Genomic DNA, 10471 nt, shown 5'->3' on the forward strand with positions numbered 1-10471 from the left:
TTTCCCTAGTATACTCCCTTATCTGTGATGGAAGGTTAAGTAGTGGGGAGCAGACGGTAGCTTTCTTCTTTTCTTTCCACTGTTGTGAAGACCCCCCTCATTACCTTCTACTGTACCAAGATGACACTACCCACAGCATCCAGTGTGGATGTAGCCAGTGAGTTTCCTTTTTATATTTGCATCAACCTGTTTAAGAATTTAAGTATGTGATTCTGTAAGGGTAAATAATTGAAACAATTCAGATGTTTCAAAATTGACTTCTTGGTATCATATAGCAATATGGATATAAACATGACATACTTTAAAGTAGGGGGAGAGAAGTCAAGATTCTCTTTAGATACCTATGTAGTTAGATCTCTCCGGGGCAAGGGATATATATATATATATATATATATATTTTTTTTTTTTTTTTGCCTAACCTTTTTGTATTCAATTTGAGGAGTTTCCCAAGCTTCCTGAAGCTTACCAGGAATCTTACCTTACCTGCTTAAAGCCTCTAAGGAAAGGAGAAGTTCACAAAAGACAACTTCTCCAGGCTCATTAAAGAATGAAGCATGTCCCTATGGCCACCATGTTCTCTCCCACTCAACACCCTTGTCTCTGCCCTCAAGCAATCTGCTGCCCCTCAGCCCAGCCATCTGCTCTTAGCGATGAGCGAGCAGCGTGGTAGCCATAAATCCTGGCAGACGTGGCCGTCTGGCAGTGTGAATGACAACGTGCAGCATGGAGCCTTTGGCAAAGGGTGAAGCTATGGCTACAAATCCAAATACTGCGAACCAGAAGATAGAGTAAAATGAAGTGCCTAGCTTTTTCCTTAACCCCTGGATGACGTTTCCAGAGGCGGCTATGCATCTTTGTCAGTGACTGTTGGGTCCTGATGCTTTGTGGTTATCTTCTTAGAAAAAAATAAGTATAGTAGATCCTACTTCTTTCAACCTTTTTTAGCATTTCTCATACTTCCTTCAAAATAGTTGGTTGTTTTACTTAAAATGTTTATACAGTCCTACAAAAATGGTTGTTTTTGTGTGTGTGTGTGGGAGAGGGGGGCCCTTTGTATAGTTGATTGCCCCCCAAATCATTTCTTTCAACCAATATATTCAATTCAGTGCTTTTCAATTCCAACTATATGTACCCTATGACAGAAAAAAATAGCCAATTATTTTTAGATTTTTTTTGTTAACTGTGTACTAAGTAAAGTTGAATAGTCAACAAACCTGCAAAGCCGTTCCTATTAGCCGTATGTGTTTATCTACTGCCATGAGTGTTCAGGCAGTGAAGGTCTGAGTGGATGCTCAAGGGATCAGGAAGCTTATTGGTGAGTAGCAGAAGTTAAAGCTGAAGAGGAAGGATGGGACGGGATTTTAAGTGATGTTAAATATCGTATATTTAAAATACATCTTGAAAGATACCAAGAGTCAACCATGTTATAGATGAGTCAGATTTGGTCTTATGGTGATGCACGCCTTATAAGAAGCTTAAGTTCAAATCAGTACTTTAAGGGAGGGTATAGCTCAGTGGTAGAGTGCATGCCTAGCATGCATGAGGTCCTGGGTTCAATCCCCAGTACCTCCATTAAAAGTGAATGAATAAACTTAGTCATACCTCCCTAAAAAAAGATAACCAGAGCCATACTTTAAAAGTCCTTTGTGACACTATAAAGGAAGATTCCATGTAAGTGCCAAATAATAACATAAAACAGATGTTTACAGACAAACCTTAAGATGTTGAGCAGCCAGCATGACATAGGGTCCAGATGCACAGCCCATGACCTCTTTTTTATACTCCAGGAGGTCCTGCATCTTCTTGACATTTGACCAGGGCCTCTTTCTTCCCATCCTGCCCCAAGATGCATGCAATTTTTGTCTAATCATATGTTAAACAAAGAAACGCATAGGTGTGAGTTACTAGCTGTATCTTCCATGTATGTATATACTAAAGGCTGGATACACTAGGCTTGGACTCATATATACAATTTAAAATATTCAGATGAAAGTTGTACAGTTAGGTGAATAGTTACAAATACGTACGTAGTTTGGCATTGCATAGGTAGAACATTTATAACATTTTCTCAATTTTTCACTGGATAGTTGGGTATTTTGCTGATACTCTGAAGATAGCATTTCACCCTGCCCCCAGCAAAAAAACAAACAAACAAACAAACAAAAAACAAAAAAAACCCGGCTAAATCCAGGGTATTTTATAACTATGTTTAAATTTAAATTTTATGTACATATTAGAGAACTTGGTATACTTTAGACACGTTTAGTTTTTCTTTTTTTTAATCTCCAAACTGTCCAGTGAAATTTCCTCAGACTTTTCTAATGATGATAATTTTATAAAGTAGTGGTTTCTTCATTAGGTGGAGTAAGATGATTGGAAGAACCAATTCTGTTCAATCACTCATAGTATTTATTGAATATCTAAGGCATTTAAGATACTGTTTTAGGAACTCCACAAGTACAGCTCTCCAGTAGAAGCAGTGTAATGGCCAATAGCAGCCAGGGGCATTGATAGCAGTGAATTAGTCAACATGAGTCCTGGGACTCAGACTCTAGAACTGTTTCCAAATCGAGTGTTCCCAAATTTCATGTCCTAACTTATACAATGGAAAGGATAACATTTGTTGCTTCTTGAGGAATCAATAATCATATAATGAGAAGAAGGATAGAAATGATTAAGGTGCTTTCTAAATGTAAGCACTATTTATATAATATAATAATATATCATTTCTAGTATTTTATAGATATGCATACACAGTCATACATAGTATAGTACACATGAATAAAAATCAAGTGAGTTAATGCTTTCCCATCTCCCTTTGATCTGCTTACTTAACTTAAGAACAAGTACTTTGAGTTTTAGTCAATATTTTAAAAAGTTCCCTTAAGGAGAGTTCATGTAAATGTCAAATAATAATTATAATTAGATGTTCATACCAAGTTACTAGAATATCAGCACGGTAAAATACATAATGGCCCCAGACAGAATTATTACAGTGTTTATTTTTATAATTAATTACAGGCACTGCATTATATTCACTAAGGGAGCCAGGAGGCAAAGAAGATTTTCAGTGTTGAGGTGCAAGTGATTTAACAAATTCCTAAGGGAAGTTGAGATCTTAATGATGTGTCAAAGGGCCACAGACTAATACTGCCTTCCATCACAAACTATATTCTTCTCTATATGTCTAGAGCTCTTTGCGCTCATTTCTCCTCTGGCAGTGACTAAAAGGTTTCCTAAAGGTGTATTTATAGTTCTCTCTCATGCCCATTACATCATCAGCTCTTTGAGAGTTAGGGCATCTGTATAGTGCCTGGCACGTGATGGGTATATTGTCGACTTGCAGGCTTGTAATTAGCTAACATTGTTCACCCCGGCAATGTACATTTATGTATTAAATCTCATTTCCTTTTTTCAACCACTTTCTAGGTAGCCGTTATTTCCTCAGTTAGGTAACTTGCCCAAGGGGGCTCTGTTGGTAACTGGTAGGACCATAACTTCTGATTCCTACATCAGTGTACTTATCACTATTGAACCTCACCTCTATGAATCTGTGTTGTCTGGATTTTTAAGCTCTGAGTGAGAGGTATTCCTGCCTGGACAGAGCAGGTGCTTTGCTATCTCACTGTCCCTCTTCATCCTGGCCCTCAACCCCCATCCTTTTCTGCTCATCACATTAGGGCCAGAATTGCTGAGATGTGAAATGAAATCTGTGACAATTTATTACTGTTTATGAGAGACTCCGTGACATGGCTGAGTCGACTTGCTTTCTACTACCCCGAATAAGAAGTCTGAAAGGATCGGCAGATAGATTAACTTAAGGCAGCTTTTGCTGACACTGGTTACCTCTAAATGGATAATGATTTATCAGTAAATTACTTTTTTCTGAGCCAGGTAATTTCTGATCAACATGCTCCTTCTCATTCTCTCCTCCATCCCCTCCCTTGCTCTTCCTCCCCTTCTATTCACTTCTCTCTCTAACTCTCACACATATGTGCACACTTGGAAATTCTTACCAACAGACACATACACATTCACCCAATACATAATGCCTTCCAAAGTAAGCATTAAAGGCATCACTATATTAATAAAGAAGACACTTCTATTTGCTAAGCCAAACTCAAAATTGAATGTGAGCTGCATAAAAATGGGGAGAGGTTATAGGGCCCACCATGAGGAGGGAGATGGGTACCAAGTAAAGAGAAGCTCCTCTCTGTGCTGTTGCAATCATCGAAACAAGTTTAGAACTTTATCAACACTGTAGCATTCTTGCCGACCATGAAAAATGGATAAAACTGGATCTTAGATGTCATCAGCAAGCAGTATGCTTTGTAAGTACCTTGATACCCACAACATTATGAAAAACTCTGTTAAACCAGCACGTCTCTTACACTCTGAGAGTCCATCTCCTAAATGTGGTGTATGGTATCATGGAGATGGGTTTGATTTACTTACAAAGAGCTCTGGGAAGGAAAAGATAGCAAACAAGCCAGAGCTTTTGCACGTCTGAAGTGAAATGCTAAGCTGTGGGTTTAGAGAGGCAGGAGAAAGAGAAGATTAAGATCGAGGTGGAAAAGTACATTATTGAAGGATTTAAGCAAAATTATAACTTTGGAATTTGTTGACTCAGGGTTGCCAGAAATGCATGCCAACTTGGAGTTGAGGTCCTAGCATATGTGATTCCAGGAATACAACTGTCATTCTGACTTTTTTGATAGGTTGTGATGACATTTCTAGAACAAAACAATTTTAATCCGATGCTCTGGCATCATAAGCACAATGCAGTCCATTGTCATGAACTGCTGTCCGTTAGATAGTGTTATTCACTTGCTTTTTTATATTGTATATCCAGAGAGTAAAACTTTCACCTGGAGGAAGTGTGGGTCATAGCTGTCCTACCTGTTGATGAGCTTTGGGAGGATGGGGGCACCTCCTGGTGATGGATTCACTAGGGCCAGGCAGTATAGACTGGAAAGTGGTGCTGGGAATTGGGCAGTTTGGCTGCAGGGAGGGCCACGCCACTGTCAATGAATGACTGAGAGGCCGGAGCGCTGATTTAAACAAGAAAAGAGCTGTTCGTAGCTTTTATTTTTATTTTTTTGCCTTGAACATTGGAAATACATTCATATTTGGGATATGAGTTAGTATCTATTAAATGCCTGCCTTGTCCCCAACATTTAACTAGTCATTTGGCCGTTGGTGAAAGGAAAATGAGAATAACACCATGAAATAGCTCATGTCCCTCGGGATGGGTGATCTGTTCTGGATTGTTAATGAGTGCAGCAGTTCTGCTCCTAGACTGGATTCCTCAGGGGAAGGTCCGTGCCCAGCCTGGACACCTCGCTCAGTGCCCCGTGCCCACAGTGAGTGTGTTCCCGGTGAATTCCTGAGTAACTGACTGCATGACTACATGCAAGCTGTGTGCTAAGTAGTCGCTGTGCTCACTTTCTAGCTCCTGAGAACCCCGCAGAGCAGAGTGATCCACACACTCTAGGAACCGGATTATTATCAGAGATAGACTGTGGGGGTGGGGGAGAGCAAAGGAGGAGTCAGATCGTGAATGAAAGCATCACTGTAGAGCCCTTGCTCTGGGGACAAAGGGAGCTTTTGTTGGTGTTCCCCACACAAGGGCATCTACTTCAAGGCGGTCGGTAGTCACTCAATGTGTGTAGTGTTCGCATTTACCTCCTCGGCCATCCCCTCTTCCTCCAAGGCAGGCATCTGTGCTGAGCATCCTTCTTAGCACTCTCCCCTAGGCCTGCCTACTCTCTCTCTCTTCCCATCAATATCTTTTCTAATACCCACTGTCAGAGCCACTAAAAACTGCAAGGTTTGTTTCTTGACAAATGTCCCATTTTCACAGGCAGTTGAACTGAACTGCAGCTTGTGCTCCGTTCAAACATGTCAATAAACATTATTGCAAAGACGCAGAAGCAATAATGGGAATGTATAAAACTCACCTTTATTGCTTCTTGCCATGAATTTACACGCTGCTCTAAGCAGCTTTCACTCCCCTGGAAATCTGGTTTGGGTTGTGGGGGCCCAAGAAACTGATTTGGTTGCAGTCTTCCCTGGAGACTGGAGGCAGAAGGTAGCAGCATCCCCTGCCCACCCCCCCAGCGTGAATGTATGCACATCATTGCAGACCATCATAATCTTGTGTGAATGATGCTAGTTGTCACAGGTGGGACCAGGTCTCACAGGGCAGAACATCCAATGTCACGGAACAGCAATGCTTGTGACAGTACAGATCCCAGACACGGTGATATTCCAAAGCCAGGTTTCCGTGGCTGTAAATCTGCTTCAGTGACAATACTGTTGTGTGGAGGGAATATCCAACAACGCAGCGGCGGGAGAGAGACTTCACCCTGGGGTACCCAGCCCTGACCAGAGACTCAGGGCCTGCTGCTGTCTGGGATCGTCAAGTAAGAGATGTTTGAGACAGATTCTAGAAAGTAAAGTGAGTCTTTGTGGATCGAGTGTCAGAAGGACTGGTTTATCCCTGGTGGTGGGACACGTCAGGGATTAGTGTGTCCTGTGGCAAAAGACCCCAGAGGGGTCTCTGAGTAGGGCTGTGACCCTGTAGCAGTGGATCCCACAAACCAGAGACATTTCCTGGAAATAAACCAACCAAGTTATATAGCTCTAGATCTGCAGTGCTGAAGTTGAGGCAGCGAGGCCCTCGAAGAGGCAGGCAGAATCACTTGTGTTCCTTCCTGTGTGTGTGTGTGTGTGTGTGTGTGTGTGTGTGTGTGTGAGAGAGAGAGAGAGAGAGAGAGATGACGCTGCATCATTTAGATGTCCTTTACTGCTGTACTGCAGGGACTTTGACCTCGCCTACAGCTAATGCCTACTCTGACACCACCACTTCTTTTGACTTCCTTCTTTCTGCTTTCCAGAGCCAGTAACAGGACTTGGAATCATACTGATTTCACCTTTCAGATACTAATATTTCAAATTATTCTGGGGATTTTGTAGTGACACTAAGTCAAGAGGCATATGTTCTGTGTGCCATGGTTGGCCACAGTTGGTTTTGAGGTGGAAAGTGATACAGACCTTAAGAAGAAAAGCATTATCAAAACAATCTGTACTCATTTTGATAACGTGACGGTATCATTAAGGTAGAACAAATAATATATGTAATGTATGTTTATTGATAATTTGGATTCTTTATAGCATGTGTTTCAACACTGATTTGATCAGCGGATGTTTCCTGAGTACCTGTTACATGAAAAGCAGCATGTTGGATACTAGACTGCTTTAGGAAATTAGTTGGAGTGGAGGATCTTCTTCTCTTTTCCCTCACTCTAATTCATTAATTAGTTATTTTTAATCACAGTGAACAAACATTCAGAAATGAGAGACAATTCAACCACAAGGGTCTTTTCAGCAAAATGCCTTTTACTCTCTATTCAAGATAAGGTTAAATAATAATCTGATTATTCCTGTGCTGGTTTCTCAACACTTTGTACAGTTACTTCCTTTCGTTTCCTAAGCCCAAGCAATAGTCGCCCCCTACCCTGCTCCTAGGAGACGTGGACAAGAAATGGTTCCTATGCGTCACACTTCATAAACAGACTCTCTCCTGCCTCAAGAGGCATGGTTGCCTGACTGCTGCTTCTCCAGCTTAGATTATTTCCCCTGATCACAGTAAATGGGTGTTTTTTGAGGCATTTGAGGCATGCAGGGGATGCCTGTGTCTATTCTCTAAAAAGAATGTTACAAATAACAAGCTGGTACAGAGGTACATAGGACAGATGTCATCTTTCCTTTATAACCCAGAGGGGGCAGGTATTAACCTGGCATCTGCTATCAGTACTGGGATGGAGAGACACTATGGAAGGAGAGAGCAGATAGAAAAACAAATACAACATAACCAGAAAAATGAACTCAAAGAGTAAGCGGGAAACATGAGTAGAAGTTAGTCAGCCAGTGGGGAAGCTTTCAGAGGGAAATGGCCAGAGAGAATACAAGGGAGGTATTTTGAGGAACTGAATAAAGGTCCTTATGGCCACAGTGCACACGTGGAGAGCGGTAGGCGCAGGGGAGGTGTGAGAACACTGTTAGCTCTGGGAAGAAAGCTAGGTCCAGACCACAGAAGCCTGGTCAGTATGTTGATCTAGTTTTAGGGAATCGCAGAAGAACTTAAAGCCAATAATGTATTAAAAAACAAATCATGTACATAAACATAGGCATTTTACTTTTTCACGGCAGGTATACAGAATGTTTCTTTTGATTCATCTCTTCCCCCATTTTCTTTGAACCACACCGGCAATTTTTATCTCATCTCTAATATTCTCTACATCAAAGCTGGGATTTATTCTTGTAAATCAATGCAGAAGGGAAGGCAAACCCTGGGATTTCCTGGTACCCTTACCTCAGAGCTTGTGCTGGACAGAGCCAGTAGTCATGTAACCAACATCGTTGTCGTTTCTGTGATTCTAGGTAGACTTTCTAGCATAAGTCTAGGTGAATTTGTTATTTGAAGCAAAGTCAGAGCAGACACTGAGCCTTGCCTGGTCTTACAATAAAAGAGGACTAGCTGGGACAGGATTTTAGGAGGTCAGAGGGTGGGGTGGAGAATGATAGCATCTTTGTATCTATGCTATTTGTAATGAAAATATTAACATAACTCTTGAAAGAATTCTTTTAGAAACACAGTATCCTGCCCATGGTTTGAAGTTTATTCTTAGTACTATTATGAAAAAAACCTGACAGTAATTCATGTTACCTAAACTCTTGGAGATTTCAGAAGGAATGTAAGAATGCAGTCTTGAAGCCCTATCTCTTAAGTAATGGTTTTGTCAGCTCACAGGAGATAAGTAGTGTAGAGGATAAGAGAAAAGAGTACAAATAAAGAAAAATCTTCAGTACCCTAGGTGATAATCTTCTCAACTCAAGAATTCACTTCTGCAGTCATGGTGGTATTCCTCTTAACTCTTCTTGATCTCTGAAGTTGGTCCACAGGACTGTGGCCGTGTCAGAAGATAACCTAAATTGTAGTTGGCCTGATTCGTGGTGGCTTATCTGTCTCATCATGCCATGTGTAAGGAATCCTGACATAAGGGTCGAGTAATTTTGCATGTCATTGAAACAGCCCTCATTGGTTTAGACCCATTGAAAGTTAAGGTTTCATAAACAACGCTCTCATGTGGAGATCTCTTTGTAACCTTGGCCACTTTCTCTTTTGTTTCCTTTCTAGAATTTCCCCAGTTTCCTCAGATAATTGTTCTGCCAAAGACCCAGACAACCTCTGTCTCTTAGGCTCTGGCACTATTGAAGGATGCAGTAGAAGGAACCTAGTACAGACACTGAATACAAAAAGAACCCCTCCTCCTCCAGCCAAATGTGAAATGAAACATAACGCATGAGACACACGAGCAGAGTACTTCTTACTTGGTGTAAATGGGGGGGGGGGCGTTGTAAGGGAAGGAGGGAGGAAAAGGAGCTAAACAGCAGTGAAGCAAAAGGAAAAGAGTGGAGGAGAGGAGGGGAGATCTCCTTCAGAGAACAATAAGGGATGTTCCCCCTCGTGGTTATGAAAGTTAGTTTGTCGCTGCTGCGGAAGGATCTTGTCTTTGGTGATTACATGTAACGCGGATTTATCAAGAGTAGTTTCACCTTTGCCATGTGTTATACTGGAGAGAATCAGATTATCATAAAAAGTTTTTACATTATGAATTTAAAGGGAACGGACACTTTTGCCTTAATAGCCTGTGGTCTTAAAAGGGCAAATGGGCATTTAAATTACAATAGGCCCAGATAATAAGAAATGATTTTACTTTGGGGGCTGTGACTTTGCTTTCGTTTTGTTTTAGTCGTAAGCTTCCTGGTAGGCATGGGAATGGAGAACCTTAAAACACTGTACCTTGACCCTGAAGCACAGGTGACTTTATTTCATGAAATAGGACAAACTGGAATAACCCCAGCCTGGATTTTGTTGTGCCCATGGAGGTGATGTGGGTTCCGGTAAAGGATGCCCCAAGTGTGGGTCATGGGGACTAGTTCAGGCCCTCAGATAATGTATGCAAGAGCATAGACTGAAAAGCAGAAGGAAGAACGTGCATGAGGGCGAAAGACAAAACCAGCCTTCCCTTAGATGGTTAGGCAGCTGGGGATCTCAGAGAGGAATGATGGCATTAGGGAAGACTATGAGTGTGGGGGACACTCCAGTCTCAGTTTGCGTTTGGAATTCCATTTTAGGAAGGAGAGCTGAAGTTCCTAGATGACAAGAAGGAGTTGGGCTCTCAAGACAGAATTTCTGTCCAAGATCATTTGGCAAAGATAGAGTTGGAACCAGGACTTTCTGACTCCTCGTCCAGTGCTCTTCTAGTCTTTCAGGCTGTGCTTGGCTGTTGGGCAGCAGGACACATGGGTCCTATGGGCTTCCACTGTAGTAGTTCAGCTGTTTGTTCTGTGCATCCTACATGCCTACTGCCACGATCCCTACCCCACCACACTTGGCCGTGTA

At 41.7% G+C, this 10471-nt stretch overlaps 1 non-coding gene across 1 annotated transcript; it reads left to right on the plus strand.

The window, feature by feature from the left end:
• Positions 1-1499: 1499 nt before the first annotated feature.
• TRNAA-AGC (transfer RNA alanine (anticodon AGC)) lies at positions 1500-1572 on the plus strand. The gene has a single exon. It is a non-coding gene; the product is annotated as a tRNA-Ala (tRNA).
• The last annotated feature ends 8899 nt before the right edge of the window (positions 1573-10471 follow it).

Source organism: Vicugna pacos, chromosome 1 (genome assembly GCF_048564905.1).
Source record: "Vicugna pacos chromosome 1, VicPac4, whole genome shotgun sequence".
Classification (NCBI taxonomy): Eukaryota; Metazoa; Chordata; class Mammalia; order Artiodactyla; family Camelidae; genus Vicugna; species Vicugna pacos.